General features: G+C 39.3%; 1 protein-coding gene and 1 long non-coding RNA gene across 6 annotated transcripts in view; one reads left to right on the top strand and one right to left on the bottom strand.

Annotated features, from left to right (window-relative positions):
- ERBIN (erbb2 interacting protein) overlaps nucleotides 1-16,663 on the bottom strand; it is an 86,623-nt gene extending 69,960 nt beyond the window's left edge. For 3 of the 4 annotated variants that reach the window (XM_087958359.1, XM_026670558.2, XM_026670557.2), the window contains exon 1: nucleotides 15,588-16,555. The gene's annotated coding sequence lies outside the window, so the exon portion shown is untranslated. Of the gene's footprint in view, nucleotides 1-15,587 lie in introns of all 4 variants that reach the window. The other variant, XM_026670556.2, reaches the window with a different exon arrangement.
- A 268-nt stretch (nucleotides 16,664-16,931) lies between these two features.
- LOC148132564 (uncharacterized) lies at nucleotides 16,932-25,370 on the top strand. Of its 2 annotated transcripts, XR_015748217.1 has the most exons (4): nucleotides 16,932-17,032; nucleotides 17,702-17,754; nucleotides 20,601-20,718; nucleotides 24,794-25,370. It is a non-coding gene; the product is annotated as an uncharacterized LOC148132564 (long non-coding RNA). The 2 variants fall into 2 exon arrangements; XR_015748218.1 differs by lacking the exon at nucleotides 17,702-17,754 and having other exon boundaries at nucleotides 16,944-17,032.
- The last annotated feature ends 315 nt before the right edge of the window (nucleotides 25,371-25,685 follow it).

Genomic DNA, 25,685 nt, shown 5'->3' on the forward strand with positions numbered 1-25,685 from the left:
GGATACTATAAAATTCACATTCCCACACTACCCCACTAACCTGCTTTCCAGCTCCGTTCTCCTGTGCAAGGCAACAAAGGAAGAGCCAGCCGATCAGGGACTCCGATCAGCTGGGACTCCGATCAGCTGGGACTTGGGAGGCAGCAAATAGATGGGGGTGGGGCCAACCAGAGGTGGTATTTACTGGTTCTTCGAACTACTCAAAATTTCCGCTACCGGTTCTCCAGAACCTGTCAGAACTGGCTGAATACCACCCCTGGGTTGCACTATCTCAGACAGACCTGTTGTGCACCATGGGGATCCTCATAGCTAGGAGGGCCTTTAAGCCCTCATCTTTATCATGAAACCCTGTACACGGTCACTCATACCCTGTCTTCTTCTCTTGGCTAGATTACTGCAATACACTCTACATAAAGTAAAGCCTTGACAAGTATTGCCAGGAAGCTACAGCTGGTGCATAATGCACTGATACACACAGTTCTGGGAGCCCCTAAGATTGCACATATAACACCATTATTGCACAAGCTGCATTGGTTACCAGTTTGCTTCCGGATCCAATTCAAGGTGTTTGTTGTTACTTTTAAAGTCCTACATGGAATTGGTATCTGCCCCACTTGTCCCAATGGAAAAGGCCTGCTATATATTCCATCTGCGAAGGAATTCCGGGAGGCAGGGTCAAGGAGGGGAGCCTTTTCTGCCGTGGCCCCATCCCTAGGGAACACTCCATCACCAGAGGTGAAAACTGCTCCCATCCTTTTGATCTTCTGGAACCCTATTAAAATTGGGCTTTGCCAGTAAGCTTGGGGTTGGGGTGGTGACACATTTGCTACTACAGGTGGTTGATGGGCTTAGAAGACCTGTTTCCTGTGCTGTCTTGAATAATAAAACTGTGGAACCCACTTTCGCATTATGTTTTAGAATTCGGCTAGAATTTTACTTCAGCAAATGCACCCATTAATTTTCAAAACATTTAAACTGAACATCACTAGATGTGTTACAAAGGATGTAAATCCATGCAACTAGAGATTAAAATTTGTACATATTTATATTGCAATTTTGATGTATTGCTATAAAAATCTGAATGAATTAACTTCAACGTTTTACAGATCTGAATGTCATTCAAATCTAGGTGTAGCTATTTAGAATAAAATTTCTCTAACTTCAATGGAATTATTCAAATTATGAAGAATCAGTTGTCGTTGGATTAAATTTTATAATCTGTATCAACCTGCATTTAATGTGTTAGTGCGTAATCAATAATTAAAGAATCACTGAAACATCTAATTTTGTTTAATTTGTAAATGCTAACTATCACAGCTCTTAAGTGTTCACAACAATTAACACTTTAAAATAGCATGAGTAGGCAGTACAAGAGTCAGTGGCCCAGAGAAATACAATTTCTAAATGTTAATAGCCAAGAGCAAAAACAGAACTATAATTCCATTACTAAAGGAAAGTATTTTTCCCTTAAATGAAAAATGTTAGCTGAAGGAATTATTGTATAATTTTTATAGTAAGGTAAGCCTTAAAAAATCACAACAGAATTTTTGTTTTATGTTTGTTTCCTGCTCAAAATTGGAAGAAAATTGCATTGCCACCAACTTTCAGTTTTATAACTTCTACGAGCTCTTACACTCTCCAAAAATGAACACTGTGACTGCATAAATATTGCAGCCTACAGATTCATGTAATGTCTTTAATCAGATTGTAACCTTATCAAAATGTAAGTTATTGTAATAGTCTCCAAAGCATGATATAAATATACACTGCTCAAAAAAATAAAGGGAACACTTAAACAACACAATGTAACTCCAAGTCAATCACACTTCTGTGAAATCAAACTGTTCACTTAGGGAGCAACACTGATTGACAATCAATGTCACATGCTGTTGTGCAAATGGAATAGACAACAGGTGGAAAGCATAGGCAGTTAGCACGACATCCCCAATGAAGGAGTGGTTCTGCAGGTGGTGACCACAGACCACTTCTCAGTTCCTATGCTTTCTGGCTGATGTTTTGGTCACTTTTGAATGCTGGCGGTGCTTTCACTCTAGTGGTAGCATGAGACGGAGTCTACAACCCACACAAGTGGCTCAGGTAGTGCAGCTCATCCAGGATGGCACATCAATGCGAGCTGTGGCAAGAAGGCTTGCTGTGTCTGTCAGCGTAGTGTCCAGAACATGGAGGTGCTACCAGGAGACAGGCCAATACATCAGGAGACGTGGAGGAGGCCTTAGGAGGGCAACAACCCAGCATCAGGACCGCTACCTCCGCCTTTGTGCAAGGAGGGACAGGAGGAGCACTGTCAGAGCTCTGCAAAATGACCTCCAGTGGGCCACAAATGTGCATATGGCTGCTCAAATGGTCAGAAACAGACTCCATGAGAGTGGTATGAGGGCCCGATGTCCACAGGTGGGGATTGTGCTTACAGCCCAACACCGTGCAGGACGTTTGGCATTTGCCAGAGAACAACAAGATTGGCAAATTCGCCACTGGTGCCCTGTGCTCTTCACAGATGAAAGCAGGTTCACACTGAGCACATGTGACAGATGTGACAGGATCTGGAGATGCCGTGGAGAACATTCTGCTTCCTGCAACATCCTCCAGCATGACTGGTTTGGCAGTAGGTCAGTAATGGTGTGGGGTGGCATTTCTTTAGGGGGCCGCACAGCTCTCCATGTGCTCGCCAGAGGTAGCCTGACTGCCATTAGGTACCGAGATGAGGTCCTCAGACCCCTTGTGAGACCATATGCTGGTGCGGTTGGCCCTGGGTTCCTCCTAATGCAAGACAATGCTAGACCTCATGTGGCTGGAATGTGTCAGCAGTTCCTGCAAGACGAAGGCATTGATGCTATGGACTGGCCCGCCCATTCCCCAGACCTGAATCCAATTGAGCACATCTGGGACATCATGTCTCACTCCATCCACCAATGCCACGTTGCACCACAGACTGTCCAGGAGTTGGGGGATGCTTTAGTCCAGGTGTGGGAGGAGATCCCTCAGGAGACCATCCACCACCTCATCAGGAGCATGCCCAGGCGTTGTAGGGAGGTCATACAGGCACGTGGAGGCCACACACACTACTGAGCCTCATTTTGACTTGTTTTAAGGACATTACATCAAAGTTGGATCAGTCTGTAGTGTTTTTTTCCACTTTAATTTTGAGTGTAACTCCAAATCCAGACCTCCATGGGTTGCTCAATTTGATTTCCATTGATAATTTTTGTGTGATTGTGTTGTCAGCACATTCAACTATGTAATGAACAAAGTATTTAATAAGAATATTTCATTCATTCAGATCTAGGATGCCTTATTTGTGTGGTCCCCTTTATTTTTTTGAGCAGTGTAAAAGCATAGAACAATGTGTTCACATCTATTCACAGACAGCCATATTTATTATTGCTTCAATAACTAAAAACCTGAAATGACTCAATCGCATAATGGAAAGTGTACTGTTACAGCGCAAAGGAATTGCTGATACACTTAACGGTTTTAAAAAATATCAAATATAGGTAATCCTTGACTTACAACCACAACTGGGACTAGAATATAAGCCAAGCAGAGCTGTTAAGTGAGACACCCATGTAGCTGCTTTCGCTCAACAACTGCAATCCCGACTCTCCCAACTGTGGTCCTTACGCAACCCCACAGTCAATGGAGCGAAAGAGCTGTCTGCTGAAGGAAAGCAGGCAGCTTCCCTCTGTGTGCGGATGAAAGCTCCTGTGGCAGGCTGCAGAAAAGCCCAGATTTTGGGAATCCAAGCTTCATTTCTGCAGTCTGACACAGGAGATCCTTTCACTTCCATGTATGAGGGGAACTCGGGGCCTGAAGAAATGGGGCTCCGAATAGTGAGATCTGACTTCTGTTTCTGCAGCCTTTTAGAAGAGGTTCCTTTTTCCCCCTCCTTGTGTGGAAGGGAATTCTACACTGGGCCAAAGAAACAAAGCAAGAATTGATAAGATCTGAGTTTCATTTCTGCAGCCTGCCAAAGGATTTTCCTGCTCCCGCCTCCCCCATATGGACGGGAGGGAAATCCCTCAGCAAGCAACAAACAGCTTTCAAAATTTCCCAGCCAGTTTCCTCACTGACTTTCTGGGAAAGCTGGCCAAAAAAAGATTGCAAATTGTGGGGTATTTGGCACTCTGGTAGTAAGTGAAAACAGATTGTCAAGCACCCAGATCACAATAACATGACAGGGGAAAGCAACATTTTACAAAGGCAGACTTTTTGACCCATTGTAACTGAGGACTAGATATTGGGGGGAAATGTGATTTTGTATCTTATATAAATCTTCTCTACTATATAACTCAAATACTGGATTTGAATACACTTGAATACAACAACTGTTATTTTTTCCCATTCCCATATGCTTATTGATCTTTGTAGAACCACAGACATTCAATTTATGCTTTTATCTTTTTTACATTCAAATTGTCATTTGAAAACAATATAAAAAAATTATTCAAAACCAAACTCTTATATGACAATATAAAGCTGTAGAAAAGAGTACTGTCAATGAATACTTCAAGTCTATTAGATATATAAGTATTATTGTTTTAAAGCAGTCTTTAATTGAATTTCCATACAGTTATAAACATGCCAAGTTTTCAGTGATTTTTTTAAATGAATGCATTTATATGCAAACGAATACAATTTTGATGGAAATTGATGCTCGGAAGAATGTTTTTCCTCCAATTCCAATATTTTCCAATTTGAAAATAAATTCATATACTGTGTTTCATCTACTGTACAATAACAATATTAATCCCTCCCAGTGGGGTGCTTTAACATAATTTATTTCTTCAACATTCCCCTAACAAATTTAAGATATCTGTTAACACTGTAAGAGGAACATTTGATTTATTAAAGCAAGGATAGAATATTTTAGAGCAGATAGAACTCATGTTAATTTTTATTCTGGTGTGCCATGGTGGTGCAGTGGTTAAAATGCAGGTTACTTCTACTGACTGCCAGCTGCCAGCAGTTTGGCAGCTCAAATATCCTTCCAAGGTGGGTAAAATGAGGACCCAGATTGTTGGGGGCATATGCTGACTCTGTAAACCGCTTAGAGAGAACTGTAAAGCGGTATATAAGTCTAAGTGTTATTGCTATTATATTGCTTAGCTTTGTTAATTATTAAATCATCACCTATTTTAATAATGGTTTTGATCACTTTTACATACAGCACTAACTTTATGTTACTTTGAAATTTTTACACTGTTTTACGTAGCTTGTTAAGTCTCTTTTCTGTTTATTTTTGTTTTCTGCTTTTTCTTTTTCTGGATTGTGCTTCCATATATCTATTAAAAAATTTAAAAAGAAAAAAAGAAAATATAATTTCCATACATTCATATTACACAAATTGAAAAATTGAGAAGTTGATTTAAAAATAAAGTTACTTGAATCTGATTCAGCAGAAAAACATCTCAATATTTATCTCTAAAATTAAATGCAATATAGACAGAATCAGAAATATAATAACTTTTTGACTATTCTTGTACATTAATAGTCACGTAAGAAAAATGTCATTCCAGTTTGAGGTATCTACTTTAAACCAAATAAGTAGCAAACCTTAATGTGACTTAAGAGTGCCTAGATGTATCCATCAGATGTGAAAAGTATTAACAATTAAAAAGTATAGTTGCCTTCAATTTGAACTTTCTGCCTGGCAATCATACGAATGGATAGCATGCATGCATTTTTCTAATGCTTGTTGTTGGCTCTACTATTAGAGAGAAAATGAAAGAAATGCTTTGGCCATGGGTGTTTGAGAGCAGTTTTAATGTTATATATTTAATAGTAATAGTAACTAGAAGCTGCTCAGAGACTAAGAATAAAAACGGGATTTATTCTCTGCCCATTTTCCAATAAAGACCACAACAGTAACAGAGGCAGTTTCAGTTCCTAAATCACATTGGAACTCATAATAAAACAGCTCTACAAAATCATGATTATCCAGAGCTGATCCATTACCTTTTATTCAAGATGTTATAAATTGGTCAGTAGCATCCAGAGTACGTTTCGTCTGGCAGAGATCCCTCTTTTGGGAGTTCTTCAGTACCAACTCATGCAATAATACATTCATCACTGCACCCGATTCAGTCAATCTTTCCTGGCTAACATAAATCAGTCATGAAGAACAGGGTCAGACACCCAAACCTTGGCCTTATAATAAAACAGCTTCTCCCTGCCTTCAGGCCATAACAACAGAAAGCCAACCCACAGAATTAGGCCAGATATGAAATCTGGCACCTAAGGCAATACCAAAGCACTTACCATTAAGTACTTAAAATGCTGCCATTGGTTTATATTAGATTTGAGCACCTTTGTCACTGAGAAACCAATAAATCCTCTAGCTATGTTAGAAAAGTATTTCATGATATAAGAAAGAAAAGACCTTTGTGTTACCGTACTGTCTCATTATAAGGATGCCTTAGTACAGAACACGAACCTGCTGTTGTGGTCTGTGGCAGTCACTGCTTCGAAGGCAGCATCAGGTCTTTTGGCAGCAGTGAGGACAGGACTGGCTAAAAAAAGATAGGTTAGAAGGCTGGGACTGCCCAAGGAAGAAAGAAAAGGAGAAAGCAGTTAAGGAGGACTAGGCTGCCCCACGGTCAATGTCTTTCTTCTGGAAGTATCAGGAAAACGAGCAAAATTTGTTGCTTTGAGATATATTTACTAGAGCAGTGGTCGCCAACCGGTGGGCCACGGCCGACTGGTGGTCCGTGAGAAAATTTTGGTGGTCCGCAGAGAAATGTCACCCCCAGAGCACCCCCGCAAAGCAATTATTCCAGGCTGCACAGGAACACAAGGCTGAGCCGCCCACATGGCCCACAGGAACCCTCCCTGCCCACTCACTCCTTACTCGGCAAACTTGCCTACTAAGTTGCTATTTTTCCTTTTTTTTTTTTTCCCTCCGACCATCAGCTGTTCTGCTGTGCTGGGAGATTTACATTATCTAGAAAGCAGGAAATCTTTGGATTTCTTGCTTTCTAGCTAATCTTTAGATCTTCAGCTCTGCTTTTAAGCAGAGCCGAACCTTCCTTATTAGGACTGAAGCTCTATTATTCAGTGCAGGTAGCCGATGGCAGAATCATAGAACTCTAAGTGAATCTGTGATTCTGTGAGCAACTCAATCTGCCTGCCTGCTTTGCCTGATTTTGGGTAAAAGTTGTTCTTTTTGTTAAATAAAAAATTCAATATTTACATACATGGTGTGTTGTGAGTTAATTTTGTGAGTTTGCTTGCAAGCAAATTTTATGAGTTTGCTTGCAAGCAAATTTTATGAGTTTGCTTGCAAGCAAATTTTATGAGTTTGCTTGCAAGCAAATTTTATCTGACAGACTAACATAGCCAGTGGCAGAAAGATAGATCGCTGAATCTGTAATTCTGTGAGCAACTCAATCTGTCTGCCTGCTTTGTCTGATTTTGGGTAAAAGTTGCTTTTTTATAAAAAAAATTCAATATTTACATAAATATTTATAATATTTACATACAAGCCATGCCCAGCCAGTCACATGAGCACTAAGCCACACCCTCAAATTAGGCCACACCCAAGAACCAGTTGTTAAGAAATTTGAATCTCACCCCTGCCTCACCTCTGTGTGTTTGTTTGTTTGTGTGTATGAGAGGGGGGAGGAGAAAGAGGTTAGATCAGATATCTCTCTCTCTCTCTCTCTCTCTCCCACCAACATCAGCAAGCCACTGTCAATCAAAATTCATATTAGTGGTCCCCGGGATTTAAAATTATGAGTTTGGTGGTTCCTGAAGTCCAAAAGGTTGGTGACCCCTCTACTAGAGTATATTGATCTATGAATATGAACCCCAAATTAGTGACCTGATTAATTAAAAAAACACTACCAACAAAGTGGCTAATTATTTTACAAGGAGCACTGTTTCATAGAAAAGACTTTTTACTTAATAGGTTTATGTTTAATGACATATCATGCTACTCTTCATTATCATCACTTCTTATGACTTCTATATAATTGTTAAAAGGTTTTCAGTCTTGTAATCCTCAGGCTTATAAATACGCTGCATGACCATTTTAATTTGGGATGCTTACCTTAGTATATATTCAATCATCTTGTTGACAAATTCTCTGTCAAATATAATCTAGCATTGCCTGACAATGGGTTGGTCTACTTAACTGCCAAAATTCCCATCACTACTGGAGTACCAACCATCTGACTACAGTCGTTGTAAAGTACAATGTTGTACTGTAGCATTCCCAATAGAAGCATGATTAATGTTCTGAAGAATTAGGCATAATGACTGTCATGGCCAACCCAAATTGAAAGACTGAAATCAGAAAGTCTGCTCTGAATATATCAGAGCAGACTTCCTGATTTCAACTTCAGAAGACAAAAAACCTATTGAGGCTGGCCGCAGCAGCAATAATCAAGAGAAGCTCCACTCACAAACAGGATGCTGGTTGACTGCCCAACCTCAAGCATACCATGCTCTATATCTGAGCCAAGCAAAAGTACTCTATGTACCTCTCTACCTGGTAATGGCATTCCTAGCTTTGGTTGACTTTCACCTGGCAGAGACTACTTAAGAGTCAGCATTAGCTGACTCTTAATTGGGTACCATCATTCTACCCAATTTCCATGTTCTTAAAGCTCTGAATCTCCTGCCTCTCAACATTTCAGTTGCTTTGAACCTGGAATAGCTGATAATCTTTGGATCATGACCTGGCAACACTCTTGCTTTTTGGAAGTGTTTATAAACAATCTCATGTATGATTGTGATTTTGTTGATGTAAACTTATACTTGCATAATAAGTCTGCTTACTGTTGCACTTTAACCACAAATAAAGCCTGAAATATGTGGCCTGAAATATAACAGTATGTACGTCAACTGAAACTGATTGAAACTGATGAAATACTTTTTAGCTACAATTGTCAAAGTGACATTGAAAAGCAAAGAGATCATAACTATATAGTTAAATGGTGTTGGGGGTTTCCGGTTCAATGTGTGAAGGGTGAAGGATGTGTGTTTGTGTTTATTTTCATGATCATGATGTGCACTGAAGATGGTGTTTGATTTCGTTGTACAGGTGCAATCACAATAAAGTAAACTAAACTATCAATCTCACCATTAGAAAAGACTGGATTATGATGTCAACAAAAAAGATGCAAAGACCTTATTCCCAAATCAGTCAAATAAGCCATTATTAGCATTTCAGCCTCCAGTCTATAGGCAGCCTTCACTTAACTATCATAATTGGGACTGGAATTTCAACTGTTAAGCAATGCAGTTCATTAGGTGAAATATCAGAGGTCCACAGTGCTTAGCCAGAGCAGTTCCAATAGTTCTAGTTGTGGTTATTCAGTGACTGATGAAAGACAAGCCCAGCATTCAGTGACCTGACCTCTAGGCCAGTGTTTCCCAAACTTTTCCCTTCATTACTCAAAACCACTTACCAGAAAGTCCATTTTACCCAAAGTAAAACACTTTATTAATTTAAATATCCATGTTGTGGTAATGGGTTGTTACCAATGAAAAACCACTGTTATCCAAATTGAGGTATCAAAGGTGCGTTTTCAAGAAGCAACTGGACTTTCTGGTTTTTCTTTGAAGACTTTTGCTTCTTATCAAACAAGTTTCTTCAGTTCTGACCAGATGGTGGGGACTGGAAGGATTTATACTCCTTGCAGACAGTTGGTCATTTACAGTCTTTTTAGTGAGCCATTAACGCCAGGGGTGTCAAACTGGCGGCCTGCAGGCCACATGTGTCCCGTGCAGGTCACACCCACCCCAGCCCTGTGAAGGAGAAAAAACATTGCAAAGTGTCACATGATGACATGACAGTGCGAGTTTGACATCCATGTGTTAAGGCCACCTGGAGTTTATCTGTGTCATCAGGGTCACTTGAGTGGTGCAAATGGGTGTGGAGCCTTCTTGGAACTGTTGAAAGGACTGTGATGTAGACTGGAGATAGATGGTATCGGATCCCTCCCCCTCTGTTGAAAGAGGGCTGCTCAATTTTGACATAGCTTCTTTGACCATCTTTTCCAAACCAGGGGTCCTCTCAGTCCAAACTGTGGCCTTTGTCTTTTAAATACAGATGGACTGTTGAATCTAGTCCTGATGGATCTATGTTGTGCCATGTTTTTATGAAGTGGTTGTTTTGTTTCCCCAATGTACAGTTCTGCACATGGCTCACTGCATTGTACTGCATATACCACATTACTCTGTTTATGTCTGGCTGTTTTATCCTTGGGGTGGATGCAAATGACCAGCTGTCTGCAAGGAGTTTATAAATCCTTCCATTCCCCACCATTAAGTCAGAGCCAAAGAAGCTTCTTGGATAAGAAGTGAAATGTCTTCAAAGCAAAACCAGAAAGTCCACTTGCCTTTTGAAAAAATACCTTTGGGACAACTATGACCTGGATGACTGGAAATCTCCATAGACAATCTGGGGTAATTTATCCAGGATTTTCTCCCCCTGCTTTCTTTTGTCCCAGCCTTTCTTCTACAGAGCTCACAAGAAGCCAGCAGCTTCCAATGCACTGAAGCCCACAGACTTGTTCTCCAGCAGGGCTTCTGGTGCATGTTCTGCAGCTCCCAATGGAAGCTGCTAGTCCATCACATTGCTTCGCAGGAGGAAGCCTGAGCCAATAGCAATGATTGGTCTGGAAAATCTAATATTAGTAGTTTTAGCTATGGTTATGGTTTAGTAATAAGCCACGCTGTGCACCTGATAAAATGAATTGCAAGTCAGTTTATACCGTTTATAAAAAAAAGGCATTAGCACACAAACATTGCTGTCCCATTCACACTAATCTGTATAAACTTCAGGACAAAGAGATTCATCCAGAGAAATAGCAAAACACATAATGGCCTTTCCTTTCAGACTGATTTTGCAGCAATAAAGACACTGATAAACTTATTCAGAATAAAACTCCCAAATATTATTTAAAAACAAAACAAAACCATAAGTGGGCAAATTCTCTTTTCTCCCACATACTCAAATTCTGCTTTGAAAAATCATCCCAAGTCTACAAAATATATTGAAAGAAGAAGTTCTATGGTATTTGCATTTTACTGAGTTTCACTTTTGCTTTTCAAAATATGTTAAAACATTAAAACAAAAACATTTCTATTGAATAAAATGTGTTTTTGCAATTGTTATATAATTTTAATTACACTAAATATGTCAAGGGAATTATTTATAAGTATCAGCTAAATTTATGAATTTAAGTGATTCTTTTTGAATATTTTGTTTAACAGAGCAATATTATATGTTTAATACTTCCTCTTTTATTACTTGAATAGTTTATAATCTGTGATAGGCCATGTAGCTCCTTCCTCTTTCCTTCTACTTGCTCCATTCTTCTAATTTATGTACACTGAAAATTTCATACAGACTTTCCAGATTTCATTAGGTCCAGTTATATCACCTCTATCTGGACTCCTTTTGTCTCATGTTATCTGTCATTAAAACATGTATTGGGTATGTTTTTCCTTTTCTGTGAATTTAAGCAGAACAAGTTGCCAGGGTATATGGATATGGACTAATTTCATTTTACCATCTCTTTTACCTGATACCAAATATGCTTCTTTATGGTTGTTAAATAGATTTCAAAACCTCAGCTTCTAAAAACATTATTTGTATTCCAGTAATTAAATCCTTTTTGGACACTTGAAATATAATGATAACTAATCTCACCGGCTCAAAATTGACTCAGCCTTCCATCCTTCCGAGGTTGGTAAAACGAGGATCCGGAATGTTGGGGGCAATATGCTGCCTCTGTAAACCACTTAGAAGAGGACTGTGAAGCAGTATATAAGTCTAAGGGCTATTGCCTAATAGCTATTGCTACACATTTATTATAAAATTGCTACACACAATTATAAAGGAGGAAATCACTGAAAACCACACCAGGTCACTTCTGGCCATAACTTACGCTTTCCCTCCCTCCCTATTAAAGAGTCTCAGCAGCAAAATATAAATATAGCAAAACTCAATGGCACAATAACTTAAAAAGACTTAGTCCTGATTATTTTAAAAGATTGGTTTTATACAGGTAGTCCTCCACTTATAATAGTTCATTTAGTGACCCAGAAGTTACAACGGCACTGAAAAAAGGGACTTACGACCATTTTTCACATTTACCTTTACAGCATCCTCATGGTCACATGATCAACATTCACATGCTTGGCGTGTGGTTCATATTTATGATGGTTGTAGTGTCTCACAGTCATGTGATCAACATTTGTGACCTTCTGACAAGTAAAGTCAATGGGGGAGCCAGATTCACTTAACAACCATGTTGTTAATAATTCACTTAACAACTGTGGCAAGAAAAGTTGTAAAATGGACCAAGCTCACTTAACAAATGTTTCACTTAGCAACATTAATTTTGGGCTCAATTGTGGTCGTAATTCAGAGACTTACAGAACGTGCCTTCTTCTTCACCTTGCAGATCTTTCTGTCAACCTCTCCTCTCTATTTTGGAAGGGAGGTGGTATGAGTGGAGTATTGATATCATAGGGAAACCAGTATAAACTGCCTCCCTTCTGTTCTAATAGAAGAAGTTTAAATCTTTCACATGAATAAAACAACAATTTCTATCTGCCTAAAAACAAAATTATTTCCAACCCATTGTTTGAGCAATCTGCAATTCAACATTTATTTGGCATTCAATGTGACACACCAAAAGATACAAATAAAAAAAAATGTCTTCTATCTTTATGCAAATTTACCATCACCCGTATTTCACACTGAGAAAATTCTAAGATTTAACACGAACACACTCAGGGGTGGGGGAAATAGAAACAGAAGTGGAGCACATTACCCAAGATCATAGTCAATTAATGTATGGTAACTCCAAAAACACTTCATCAAAACTGCAAGTCCATGGTTACTGACTTAATTAAACATTCTAATCCTCAGAGAAGATCCACACTTTATATGGCAACTAAGTTTGCTGTAAGCATAACATTGTTACTGTTACAAAGGATGTGTCTGAAAAAATACACAAATAACACAAGACAAGCCTTTGCAGGGCTGAACCAAAATACTTTTGGTGGCAGCTGTAGAAACAGATTCAAATCCCAATTTACTGAATGTTCCTTCTAACCAGGGCCTTATGGGCAATTGAAACAACAGTACTTCCAACACTGACAGTACACACAGACCTATAGATCTCAGTAGTCAGGCACGCTTTTTACCAATCTCTTTAAAGAAAGGTTGAATTATTATCAGATTCATATAATTTTAATTGTAATCCCACTACCAGTTACTACTTAGTATGTTTTATATTTATTTACTTTTCTTTCAAAGGATGCAGCTGGCAAGGAGCAGAGAGACTTGCCATGACAGGAATGAATTACCAGGAAAACATTACAACAGTACGCAGGAGCACATAGACTTCATAGGCCCTCTGGGCATTATCCAATGAAAGGTCTGGATCCACATGTTTACGTTATTTTACTTATTTCCAGGGGCATTGCAGACAGGGTCTTAATACCACCTCTTTAAACTCAGTCACAGAAAAAATGGCAGTTTCTTCAATATTCTGAAGCTGCCGAGTTTCCCTAATGTAATATTTTCCAGATATGTTTACACCAATTGCATAGATTACTAATATTTACACCAATTGCATAGATTACTCTTTTTGCTATTATTCTTTTGCAGGGAAACAGAAAATGTCTCTAAATTAACAGACTGCATTCGACTTATTAATAAAATGTCTGCAAAAAGGGATGTTCACCTCAGTTTCTCTAGTTACTTACTACTTAGGCTGATAAAGTGGCACATAGTGATATGAAAGTAGGCACATTAATAATTAAATATATTATCTAAAGGGCTAGACCTACGTAGTCAAGAATACACTTGCAAAATATAAACTGAAGAGCAGTCTGTAAGCATCAAAAAGTTTTATGACAAAGAAAGTTATTTGTTCAAACAGGCTACAATTATAAAATGTTGATTATGATTTCTAAAATATATTGTATATGTTATCATTTTCCTTATCAAAACTAAAGGTTTTGTACATCAATAAACAGAACAGAGAACCAATGCAGTGTTCTGAAAAGATCAATTAAGAATGTAATACACAAGTCAACTAAAGAAAATTAATAGATCAGATAATTTATCATAAACTTTCAATCTGCCAGGAGTAAAAATCCCAATAAAACATTTTATAGTAAACTAATGGACTTTTATGACACCAAATTAGCAAAAAAAAAAAAAAACCCTGCATCAAGACACACAAATTTTCAAAATAGTGGCTAATGTGTTCTAGGTGTTTGAGTGGAAAAGATTCCAACAGTTCAAAATACAAATGTGAAGTTTTACAGCTGTAACTTTCATAGTTATACATTTTTGTCCCTTCAGCATTTAAAGTCAAGGTTAGGAATTAATATTGCTTTTGAAATGATCTTTTTTTGTAAAAAGATTACAGGTACTGTACTCTATTTCAAGTTCATGACTAAGCCATATAAGGAAGTTAAATTTCATTGCCATCTATTTTATTGAATATTGTTGGATGACAAAGTAATCTTTGCTCAGATCATGCTACAGGATATAAAAGGGCTTATATATTTTACTAATATAAATCTACTTTCCATCAAGACAAAATATGCTTTACTTAGTTATCAGAGTTATATAGTTTACAATTTTGCTCAATTCACTTTAAATAAAACATTCAATTCCTGCCTAATCCACATTAAGTAATTCTACAAGTGGGATATTTTAATTCCATACAAAAAAAAAATCTAAGATTGTTTCACAAAAACTTTTTAAAAATCTTTTTAAACTACCTTCATATATGCTTTCTGATTACCTAATTATTCTCAAATTAAAATATCTAGTCCAAAGAGCAATAAATATGATATGGGCAAATTATTTTCCTCTTTTAGGTTGCTATTATAGATTTAGTGTATGAACTACAACTTCGATGGGACTCTTGAAAAGTTTTCGACTAGTTTTCCCCGGGAGAAAAAAAAAACTGTTTAATTGGAATTGGAAATAGTTATGGAATATCTTCAAACTGCAGACCTTGGAAGAGGAACTACTACAACTTTAATAAGCAGTTCATCAGGCCTTTCCAGCTGTATGAACTTTACTCCTTAACAAACAAATAGAGGAGGAAATCGATCTTCCCTGTCCAACACCTCTAACTTTTCTAACCTACAGGAGAAAAAGAATTTCAACTATAATATCAACAGATGAAGGGGGAAAGTTACCATTTCAAAAACAAGTCTCTACCGAATCACGAATGCATAATCAAGCAGTTCCATTTCAATACACTACCTTCCACAGTGGAACAAAGAAATTCCTGTTTGAGAAGCTTTAGTCCCGTTTCACACACACACACCCCGCGCCACCAAATCCGCTTTCTTTCACCTTCACTTCGGCCACGAACAAGAGGCGAGACGGATACGTTGTATAACTATAGCAACTTTTCATAGGATTAGGGGAGTGAACTCCAGTACTTTGTAAAATCAATTATGCGAGGAAACAGATCAGGATAGCGGGGGGGGGGGAGAAGTACTTTCCCTCCCGCCTCCCGCGCAAAGAAATTTTCCTAGAAACATTCAACAAACCCAACTCCACGTACAAATTCGCCCACCTTACACTTCGGCCGTCCAGGTTTCCTCCATCTACAAGCGGGATCCCTTTCGCCACTCCGCGACGCTTTAGATCCAAACCAAGTTTTCTCGAGTTCAAAAGAAGAGGAGAGAAGCCGAGGAGGGAAAGGCCAACCTCGGCGAGGGCCACGGGACACGACCGAAAGGAGGCCAGAGAGAAGCGGGCCTGGAGGGGAGGGGGGACACTTGTTTTCCCCTCTTTCCCTCCCCGCCGTTTCACTTTTCCAAGGGAGGGAAAGGCGGTCTTCGGTGGGTCTCGGCGTCTTCGCCCTCTTTCCGCCCCAACGAATACGCGGTTTCAGGTGCTTCACACACACACACCACCCAGTCCCGGCTTTAGAGTCACTTCCTGCCCTCTCGAGGGGGCGGCGGCGGCGGCGGCTAAGAGCAACAACGGGGCCGCAGTGCCTGCGCAGCAGCCTGGCTTGGTTCTTCCGAAGCGGGAGGCCGATCCCTCTCACCACCCCCCACCACCTCCGGCTTCTCCTGCGTCCGCTTCGTAGGCCGGGCCCCGGATGCCGTAGTAGCAGCAGCAGCAGCGCCTGCCGCAGCCCCCCGTTAGCGCCGCCGTCGCTGCTCCTTGAGCCGCCGCACACGGTGGGGGTGGGTGGGTTAAAAAGCGGCGCTTCCTTGAGCTTTTCCCCGCTTTCCTCCTTTTCTTTCTTTCTTTCTTTCTTCCTTCCTTTCTTTCTTTCCCTTGCCTCCGCTCGCTTCTCAAGTCTTTCTCTCCTTCGCACGCCCGGCTCCTCCTCTCCACACTTCCCCCTTCCTTCCTCTCGCCTTTCCCGCCCCTCTCTCGCTCGGCAGCTCCCTCCGTGGGCGCCCGCCGACGACTCGCTCGAGCGTCTCCGCCGCGTTCCCCAGAGAGAAGGGCGGCGGGAGAGCAAGCAGGCAACAGCGAGGGGGGGCGCTCGCGGCCCACGAGGGCGGCGGGAACGGTGCTGCTGCTGCTACGATTCCCACCGCCGCTGAGCCGGGGAGGGGAGGGGGGGTGGAGAGAGAGGGAGAGAGACCGCAGCGCCGCCCAGACAGTCAAGCGTGACTGAATGGTACTCTCCTCTTCCTCCTCCTCCCCCGCTGGAGCAGCGCCAGTTCCTCTTACTCTCCCCCTCCCTCCTCAGACTCTCAGCTCGGAGCCAGACAACAAGTCTAGAAACCAAAGCGAAGCGAGGGGCAAGCGCGACTTAGCCAATCCGGAGAGAGGAGCTGCTAGCAACAGCCAATGACCCTGCTCGGAAGGGCGGCCGTTAAGGAAAGAAGATCATGTTAGGATGTGTAGGAAAGAAAAGAGAAAAAAAAACAAAAAAGCGACGGGCGGGGGGGCGGCCTGGAGAGAGAAAGAGGTGGTGAGGTAGAGAGTTCCAACCACCGTGGAGGATTTCGGGGTTGGTGTGGAGTGTTTTCTGCCAGGGGACTATGAGAAAAGGTTGAAGGCCAGACTAGATGAGATGGGGGGAAACAGTCGAGGGCCTTGAAAAGTGATTACGGGGGGGGGGAGGGGGAAAAGGCATGGGAAAGGAAGGAGCGGGTTGAGTTAATTTATAAATATCATTAAGAAAGAGGAAGGTGGGATACTAATCCTTGAGTTACTATTGACGAGGTATGAGGAAGAAGTATCCCAGAGGTGGAAAACACCGGATCAGGAAGAGTTTTGGCAAGATCGCCTATTGTTAATGTGACACCGACTTGTTCCTATGCAGTATTGAGGTAGTTATGTAAAATAACGTTTGAAGCAGCCTTTTCCAATCTAATGCCCTCCAGAGGTGTTGGACACATCTGATCTATCTGATCTCAGCCAAAATGCCAGTAGGCCATAATAAGAGGGTATGTAAGGGGGTTTCTGGGCCAGTCAGGAGGATTTCTGCATGCATACATATCTACCATATAAGCGTTCCCACACCCCCAGTCAACAGTGTGCAAAGAGTGGAAGAGAAAGTAAATATACCGGAGGGGTTGTGGTTTTGTGTGCTACCTGTACCAGGTGTGGATGGGGATTTGCTTTGTTTGCATGGCTCAGTTTCTGGCATGCCACTGACCAGTGCTGGTCCACGGACTGGGGTTTGGGACCTCTGCTTTAACTAGCCAATTTTCTCAGCGCTAGAGAGAAAGGCCTCTGCATAAGCTGTCATTCAGCACTGAAATGAATTGGTAAGTCAACATCAACAATAGCAGCAGAGTAGAAAAATTTGCCATGAAAACCAACTGTGTGGGACTTCAGGCCTTTCATTCTTTCAGCCCAACTCACCTCACAGAGTTATTGTGGGGAAATAGGAGGAGGAAGGTGGGCTGGATATGTTTGCTGCCTTGAATTATTTGTAAATGTAATAAAGGTGGTATGCAAATGAACAAACGCAGTCATTTATTAATCTTTAGGGGCAAGCAAACTCTAGACTGGAAACAATATTGAAGGAAATCAGATCAGAACCAAGAAAGTCAATCATAGGTGATTTGAGATGGTAGGAGAAATGTGAAATAAACTTGATATGTACGTGGATTAAAGTGCATGTACAATACTGAAGGAAGCTAAAGATCTTTAGGCAACAAGCAGGTAGCAGCTGCCCTGGGGGAAGGGGCTTTGCATAGTTTTGTCCAGTGTGCCAGTTGTGCCCTTTCCTCAACCAGAACACCTTGCTCATGGTTATTCGTCCTTTGGTCACTTCCCATTTGGATTACTGTGATGTGCTCTACATGAGGCTGCCTTTGAAGAAAGTTCAACTGATCCAGAATGTAGCAATATGCACAGTACATAGATTTGCTCATGTAATACCTCAGTTGTACATGTTGAACTGGATTCCAGTTTCCGGTTGCAATTCAACCTTACCTTTAGGATTACCTTTTTAAAGGATAGCTACCCATCCTCCCAGATCAGATAAGACTGGCACGCCCCTAGTCTCTTCCCCTAAATGCTGCCATCTGATGAAAGTTAGGAAGTATGTCTTTTCTGTGGCAGCTCCTGTCCAATGGATCACTCTTCCCCCTAAAGTTCAGCAGGCCTCCACCCACCTAGCCTTCCATAAAGTTTTGAAGGCCTGGCTTTTCCTGGTCAGTGTTCAAAGAGGAAATAACTCTACAAGAAATTAGGTAGCTTAGTATCGAACTGCTACAAGTGGTTCTCAACTTACATTCAAAATTACAAAGAGCCAAAAAGGTTGACTTATGAATCGGATCCAAAGTTAATGACAAGTTGAGTCCCCTCTGGTTGCATGATTGAATTTCAGGTACTCGGCAACCCCATTGCACTTACAACCACTTGCAGTGTCCCATGGTCCCATGCAAAATTAGCAGAAATATGAAAAATAAGTGATAACTTTGGTTCATAAAAGTAAAATTCCCACACAAACCCATTTTTATCTCATGCCTCCAGAAATTTTGTAATGGCAGGGGGAAAAAAAACCACATTTAAATTTAATTCTGAAGAAAATATATGGAATACAATTTTAGCATTATTTATATATGCACAATTGCTTTATTATTACATAAAATCTATTTTGTATAATTTGGTCTGCTTGTAAAATTATCTTCAGTGTATTATTTTCTTTTATAAAAAATATATTTCTTTAGACCAGGCCTGCACAACCAACTCTGTTATTCTATGATATCTAACATGTAGAAGGCAAAGGACACATTAGTAAAATTGCAGGACAATGCAATACCTGGTGTACTTTCAATAATCTGGCAACTAGAAGAGCATCAACAATGCTGGAGCTGATTGTAGCAGTAGGGCTTGGAGGCACTCAGCAATGCATCCTTCAATGACAGCTGTGACCATAATTCTGGGCTCACTTTTGGTCATATTTCAAGAACTACCTATAACATTGTAAGCCATCCGGAGTTGCCTCAAACCGCAACATGATATCAATTTAATAAACATGATATCAATGATATCAATTTAATAAAGAAACAAAGATGAGATCTATCACTTATGACTTGAATCTATGCAGGGTGGGATTCAAATTGTTAGCAACCAGGTCTGTGGGCGTGGCTTAGGTGGTGGACATGGCTTGGTGGTCATGTTATTGGCTAGGTGTGGCCAACTCAATATCACTCACATCGAGGCACGCATTTCCTCACCTGGCCTCTCATGACTGTGGGGATGATGCAACAGTCGTAAGTGTGAAAAATGGTCATAAGTCACTTTTTTCAGTGCCATTGTAACTTTGAATGGTCACTCCACACAAGCAAAGTACCAGCAAAGGAGGGGGAAAAAACCTCCAGAGAAGTTCCTGAGACAGGAAGTCTAGTCCTGCCAAGAATGTAATAAGGGTTAGTTTCTGTAAGCAAAACCAGAATGTTTCCTTCCTGCCTTCCTTACAGGATTAGGCCAGTAATTTCTTCTAACAACCGGTTCTCCAAACTGCTTAGAATGTTAACAACCGGTTCTAGCGAATAGGTGTCAATTGGTAGAATCACACCCCTGAATCTATGGCTTTCCTTGCTCTTTCATTAGTTGTGAGTAGAATAACTGGAACTTGGATGCTGTTTAATGCTTCTTTGGAAGAAAGGGCTGAGTCAAAAGCCTTATAGAAGGCAGTGGTACTGTATAGTGTCTTCTGGAGAGTCTTAACTTGGATCAAATTATATTAAGACTACTCTCCTTCCTTTTTACCTACATCACCTTTTGATAAGGTGATGAGGCTTCAGTGACAGAGAACCCTAGAAGAAGCAGTTTACCAATTGTGTTAAGTTCAATCTGGGAATGGGACAGAAATGGCATTAATTGTCTTTTCTTAACATTTGGATAGCGGGGAATGCGCCTTCCTGATCCCTCTTGACCATAATGCAAGGTGTAGAAATAAGAGCCACTATTTTGAACTGGTTCTGCTTTTTCAGTCAATGGGAGGAAGGAAAGCTAGATGTCAGCTCAGTAGTCCTTCCCTTGTGGATTCTTTTCACTCCTATTTCTTAATATCTCCATGAAAATATGGTGATGATACCAATTTTATATATAAATTTGTGTGTGTGTTCCTATCCGTGTGTCCTGGGATGTATTGAAGGTGGTCTGGAGGTCTGGAGTGGCTTTGTGGAGGTTACTGGGGGACAACACAGATTGAAGCTAACTTGAACTGGCAAACTATGAAGTTGCTACTTGTCCAGAAACCACTTTGCACTCTGGTATGCTCCTATCATACTTTTTCCTGAAAGAGCAATCCACAAGATAGGAATTGTTCCAGTCAGTAATTGCTGACATCAAATGGAGGCCATGGCCAAACCAGCTTCACCGAGTCACAACACCCAGTCCAATCACCCTTATTGCCATCAGAGTAGACAACTGTAATGGACTTCACGTGGATCTACTTGAAAGCTACTTTGAAATTGCATTTGGTGCAAATGCAACCTCCCATGTACTGGTGGATAAGAGCAGGCAGTGCATTTGGTTTTTAGAATGTTTCCTGGTCCAGTTGAAAGTGAGAGTTTGACAAAGGCAGCTTTGGTGACATGCATTCTGTGGATTGCTGCAGAAATTTTGACAGTTAACATTTGAAAGAGAAGCAGTGTAGTAGAAGGTACAGTATTCAGAAGTATAATAGAAAGAGTTACAAAGTATAACACCAAATGTAGCATCTTGAATCAGAATAAAATGTAACAAGCACAACAAGCATCTTGAATCAGGTTTTGTAACTTTTAAAGGAATAAAAAAGTAATAAATAAACAATTGCTTATTTATTTATTAAAACTTGTATGCCCCCTATCTCACCAGAGATGTCACTAGGTAGCTTACAGACATTACCAACAAATATAGACAATATCTAATGTGAATTTAGGACATAAGTGATAGATAGATAGATAGATAGATAGATAGATAGATAGATAGATAGATAATAGATGGATAGATAGATAGATAGATAGATAGATGATAGATAGATAGATAGATAGATAGATAGATAGATAGATAGATAGATGATAGATAGATAGAGATAGAGATAGAGAGATATATTATGTATGTCTGTGTACTTTTAGATTAATAGGACTAATAACGTTTTTGAATCATGCATGCTGTTTTTTCTAACCTACCAAGAGAGGCAGAAAATGAACTGGGTGCCAAATGCGAAGCTGATTGGTAGTGAACCAATCAGTTCAAAATCTTATGCCTCTTTTTCACAAATCAATTGAAATGCAGTAGGAGGTCATTTCATGGGTTAGGAAGCAAGCCAGGTAAAACAGCAGCCTCCTTGCCAGTTCACACTGAGACCACTAGTGAAAGATTGAGCAAGTCTCAGTCCTAACTAGCTGAGAGATAAATTGGATTCTAAAGTAACAGCAGGATTTCTCTAACTACTATTCTCGTTCAATAAATGTTGTTAAAAGAAACAGTGGGAGAACTTTCCCTTGGGTTGAAGTTGTCTGCCAAAAGATTGATTCAATTTGTCTCTTTTTTTAGTAATGGACATATTTGATAGGTTGTTTTTCCTCTGACTTATACAGATGTTGAGATTGTATGCTGAACACAGATTTCTAGTTGGGATTTCAATGGAGTAAAACAGCAGTTTTCCAGTTGACCTAAGGAAGAGCCCAATTCTAGACTTCCTTATTCTAACCAGTGATGGTCCACCGTGAAAATGAGGGACATTAAGTCCAATTTCCCCCAATTATTGGCACAATGAAAAGTCTTGCAGGATGTCTTTGCCAAAGAAATTGATTCAATAACTTATGTTGAATGCTTCCCTGTTTAGAATAGTAGAATGGAATAAATATACAAAGCATTCTAAAAATGCAACATGCTCAAAAAAATTGCAAGAAAGAACAAGCAAGAGCTACTGGTAGAGAATAATTATATAAGCGGATTAAATGAGAAAAATGTAGTGATAGGATCTCCTCTGAAAAGCCTTTGATTGTTAAGGATAGAGAAAGACTAAAGAGTTTTCAATTAATAGAGCAAAAGAGACAGAACTGCTCTAGTATAACCCAGATGCTGCCATTCTGGGAACCAGTTAACTGTTGAGAGGATTATCCAAGCTTTAGTTCTGATCACTGCAAATGGGCCATAGCAAAACCATTATTTCATTTCATAATATTTTAAATAACACTGGTTAGAACAGACTGCAGTTCCCTGAAAGTGTGATTTATTCTATAAAATAAGTAAAATATACTCTCTTCCTCTTGCAAATGAAAAAAAGGGGGAAGAGTTTGATTTCAAACCATCAGACCTGTTTTAGATTTAGCCTATATTTGGTACTTGTATTGATCTTGAAAACATTTGTAGTGCCCAGGTAAGGTACAAAACTCTGGCTGTTCCCAAATTCAGTGGAGAGCCTATGATTTGCATAGGTTTGTGCATAAACTCAATCCTATTAGATAAAATAATATCAACAGACAGTATAGGTATACTTAACTGCTGTTCTGTGAGTTCTGGGTGAAACAGTTATTAATACTGAAATAATTTTATAGTATCCTTTTGCTAATATTACAATCTAATAATTGGTTTGGTGAATAGTACAGTGGTATTGTAAATGCTGCAAGATAAGTCATTGTTGTTTATTGTAGTTGTATCAACAATTATGGAGAATTACTGTATTTAGCTGCAGGGAATTATTAAACTGCCTTTATACTTTGACTGAAAAATAAAGGGACACAAAGGAATTATAGAAAAAGTCTCTTTGGACATTTTTACTACCTTATTTCCCTAATATGGAGATGAAGTTATAAGATGCCCCTTTGAATTTCAATTCATTTTGAACAATACACAAAATAAATATGATCAACCAGGGAAATCTGGGAAGAATCAAGAGTGTAGGATTTTATGTCCCAACCTTCTGTTCCATGTTAATAATTCATTTTTGTTGTTACATTTATTGGGCTGTGACATATGGCCAATTAAATATTGTTGTGGAGTCTGTGGTTTTTCATTTCATTAGTTACTTGAATGTGAAATCTGAGTAATTAATTAATTGAACTTGCTAATTCTTGCTTTGGATTTTAAAATTAATAGTTATTTCTAATGTGAATAATATAAGCTAATAACAGACATAATTATGATCTTTTTCAGAGTTACCAAATCAACAGCTTTGATTGTTTTTAAAAAACAATATAATGCTGAAGAAATTTAAATTTATGGTCTATGGTTTTATGTTGGAAATATATTTTTACTTTATCTATGGAATGCAGAAAACTAAAAAAAATAATGGATGCAATTGGAATGTTATTATACAATCTCTACTATGTAATATTAGAACTTGCTGTGTATTTAGCCATAGATTTTTTGGACCTTTTTGCATTAAAGGTTGCAAAAGAATTGCAATGGATGCATAATTTTGACTCTAATTATTCAAGCAAATCAACTTACACATTGGAATAATGCTTATTTGCTTCTGATTTACAGAAAAACGCAACAAGATTTATTTTGATATTTTGAAAGTCACTACTAATGATGAAAATAATCTGTAATTTAACTTGTATACCATTGTATAGAAATCTTCTGGTTTTGCAATAAACACCCTTCAGTACCTGTTGGCTATGCTACACACTCATATAAAACATATAAAAACATGGAACTGCTATTGAAATACATCCAGTACACAAATACAATTGGAATATTTGTGGAGATCTAAAAGTAGTTTGCTTGCTGCTTAGAATGCTGCTCCGATATACCAAATACTGTTGTTACATATGCAAATGGGGCAGCCATGCAAGAGAGTCATATTACATTAAACAGAAATCGAATCTCCAAAACAATTTGGTTCCAGTACCAAAACCTGACATACAAACCACTTGTTGACCCAAGAAATATATTTTTTGCCACCTCTTCACATAAAACTCAGACTGATGAAAAATTTGGAAAAACAATAAAGACAGCTAAGGGTTTTGTTATTTGAGACAGATGTTTCCAAGAATAATAGCAATAGAGTGGTCAATGTCTGGAATACTCTACCCGACTCTATAGTCTCTTCCCCAAACCCCAAAAACTTTAACCTTAGACTGTCTACTATTGACCTCACCCCTTTCCTAAGAGGTCTGTAGGGGGTGTGCATAAGCGCACCAACGTGCCTACCGTCCCTGTCCTATTGTTTCTCTTATTCTTTTATTTTTCTTATATGTACCCATTTCATATATTCACAACTATGTATACACTTATACTTATTATCTTGTAAACAATTGGCAAATCAAATAAATAAATAAATAAATAAATAAATAAATAAATAAATAAATAACTGATGTCAAGATTAAGGAAGGTATTTATTTTGCTTCACAGGTTAGCTATGTCATCAATGGCGAGATTCAAAGATCTGTTAGTGGGACAAGAGGAAAAACCACCTGGAAAGCATTCAAGGATGTCCTTAAGAATTTTCTTGACAACTGCAGAGCACCAAATTACATTCAGCTGGTTAACAGACTTCTTATAGTATACAAGACCATGAAGTGCAACATGTCACTGAAGATTTGTTTTCTGCATTCACACTTGGACTTCTTTCCCAAAATTTTAGGTGCAATCAGTGACAAACATGGTGAAAGATTTTAACAGGACATTGCCACAATGAAAAGTGCTATCAGACCAATTGGAATCCATCAGGGCTGGCTAATTGATGTTGGAGACTGCAGCAAAATGCATCGGACACTAAGTACAAATGAAAATCAGTAACAAAACATTTTTCAACCCTATAATGTTGGAAATATGTGATTGTCAGCCATCCCTTTTTCTTTGGGTATGAAAATCTCAGATCCAGCTTTGCCGCCTCTGCAACCACTTACTTCAGTAAAATGTACTGTTGTTAACAATGAACCCAAGCATCTTAAATACATTATAGTAATTAAAAGTTAATTTCTCAAGATTTCTACATGACAGTCATTCTGACATTATATTAGTATTCAGTCTGAAAGAGTCTATCATAATCAGGAAAAGGGAGAATATATTAGTGTTATGTCTCACCTTTACAAAGAAGATGAGAAGTCCAAAACTCCAACCAAATACAAGCAGACAAGAAGATTCAGTAATTATAGAGTTAATTCCTTTGAGCCGGCAATGTTCTTGGCAGTATCACACACACTGACTGCCAAGTCCGACAAGATAACAAAACATTAATCACAAAAGCTTTCAAACAACAGGATACACCGAAGCTCCACAGAAAAATTCACACTTTGTCCCG

This window comes from Notechis scutatus, chromosome 2 (genome assembly GCF_049901735.1).
Source record: "Notechis scutatus isolate UNSWTSFEM ecotype Mainland chromosome 2, rNotScu1.2, whole genome shotgun sequence".
Taxonomy (NCBI): Eukaryota; Metazoa; Chordata; class Lepidosauria; order Squamata; family Elapidae; genus Notechis; species Notechis scutatus.